Below are 2,436 nucleotides of genomic sequence, written 5' to 3'. Positions count from 1 at the left end.
ATGATGAGGGAGAATCATGGACCGGCTGCCTCCTGCACGCCCCACACTGGGGATGGAGCCCACAACCCAGGCCTGTGCCCCGACCGGGAATCGAACCCTGACCTCCTGGCTCATAGGTTGATGCTCAGCCACTGAGCCACGCCGGTCGGGCTATTTTATTTTATTTTTTATCCTCAGGTGAGGATACTTTTCCATTGATTTTTAGAGAGTATGGAAGAGAGAGGGAAAGACAGAGAGAAATATCGATGTGAGAGAAACATATCAATTGGTTGCCTCCTGCACACACTCTGACCAGGGCCTGGGCAGGGGAGGAGCCTGCAACCAAGGTACATGCCCTTGACAGGAATCGAACCCGGGACCCTTTGGTCCACAGCTCTATCCACTGAGCCAAACCGGCCAGGGCAGGGATGGGATCCTCGCGTGCACACGCCGGCCCCACAAACAGCTGGTGCCCTGCGTGGCTGTCCCTCCGGGCCCACCTGTCCCTGGGAGTCCCCATTGTCACTGCCATGTCACCCAGGGAGGCCCAGCCCCTTCAGCCTCCCTGTCCACCTCTACCCCCCAGCGGCCCACGCGTCTGGTCCTACTACAGAGACCTTCATCCAGGCCCCACAATCACCACGCCCTGGGCGCCCGCCCCCACAACCATCCCAGGCACCGATTGGCCGCACTCACCGTCCTGAGGGGTCCTGCCTTCCCACTACCCCCGAACCCCTCTGCAGCCCCTGCTCCCCAGCCAGACCCCCACCTCTGCCCACCCCGGCAGCGACAGCCTCCAATCCCCATACACCCACCTGAGGAGCTTCCAACTTGCTCACAGTTCTGTGGGGTCCTGCTGTGTGCTAGCCAGCCCCCCTCCTGACCTGGGGCCCGCCCGCAGCCCATGGCCACACCCCCTTTACCTCCCCTGAACAAAGACCCTCTTCAGCCAGGCACGTCCACCCCTGGGGTCTTCACCTCACCAACACCCCCTTCTCTCCTCCCAGTCGCCCTCTTGGCTCTCAGCTGTCCCGACAGACACAGGGTCCCCGCCCAGCCACCCTGCCGCCCCCATCAGCCTCAGAGAGACTGGGGTCCAGGACCCCCTGTCCTGGAAGACCTCAAGCCTCTCCCCCAAATCCTGGCATTTTGGACTCCTGTCCCAGAGAAGGCTGGGTGTCAGAGTCGCCTGTGTGCTTCTGACGGGGAGCTCACTCCTCCACACACACCTTTTCCGTTGTTAGAAAGTTCTCGCTCCCCACGCCCCACGCAGGGCATCTCCCTGGCCCCCCCGTCTGGTTATGGGGGAAGAAACGGCACCGGTTTTGAAATCCTTCTGAAAATGTTTTTCCTTTGTTTTGTTTTATTTAGAAATTTCCCAAATTTTTACCAAGTTAAAGACACAACCACAAGAATGTGTAGCCTGGCTGGATGGCTGGCATAAACAACCCCCCCCCACCCGGCCTCCCCCAAACCACGGCCCCCCAACTCAGCACCAAAAAATGCCAAACATGTATAAGAAAACAGCAGTGTGAGCAGAGCTGGGCAAGGGGCATCGAAACGCACATGCACACACATGCACACACAAACAAGCATGCGTACACAGATACGTGTGCACACATGCACACACGTGTGTATATCTGAAAACTCGTGCACACACATAGCACACACCCATGTGTCTGCACACACAAACACAGATGCACATACAGATACACACGGACACACATATATGCATGCATGCAAAGGCACGCACACCCATGCACACATATGGGCATATGCACACACAAGCACACACACGTGTGTACACACATGCACTATACACATACATGTACGCACAAACATCTTATGCAGGCATACATGTATAGGCATGCACACATACACACATGCAGGCATGCACACACGCATGCAGGCGTGCACATGAGCACACGCTGCTGTGGGGGAAACTTCCCCTGTCCTGGCTGCAAGCAGAAATAGCTTGGGGTGGGGGTCAGGGTGCGGCGTTGCCCGGGGAAGCCGACCCCAGAGGCACAGGTCCCCGCTGAGGTCACAGAGCTTTCAGAAACTGAGTTAGAACTGAACTCAGGCCTTCCTGCGCCCAATCCCCCCAGGCACTGCCTGTGGCCTGACAACCAGCTTTGACGTTCTGTGCAGGGAGCAGGGGGAGCCCCAGGGGCACAGGGAGCAGGGGTGGGGCCAGGTCTGGGTGGGGCACTCTGGGGCGACGGGAGGGTGTGGGAGCCGGACTCGCCCTCCGGGGCACAAGTGGCCGCTGGGGAAGGACGGCGCTTGGGGACCTTGCTGGCGCAGAGGCAGGAAGGCAGGATCTTGGCCGTCCGAAATGTTTACTACACCAGGAAATTAATCCGCTGCGCACGGCCTCAGTGACGGAGAATAAACACACGCTCCGCTCCTCCGGACAAATTGAGTCCAGGCGCGTCAGCCCCTGCGGCTGGGGGC

The sequence above is a fragment of the Myotis brandtii genome, unplaced genomic scaffold, assembly GCF_000412655.1.
Source record: "Myotis brandtii unplaced genomic scaffold, ASM41265v1 scaffold940, whole genome shotgun sequence".
In the NCBI taxonomy this organism is placed as follows: domain Eukaryota; kingdom Metazoa; phylum Chordata; class Mammalia; order Chiroptera; family Vespertilionidae; genus Myotis; species Myotis brandtii.
This window is presented reverse-complemented; position numbering follows the sequence as displayed.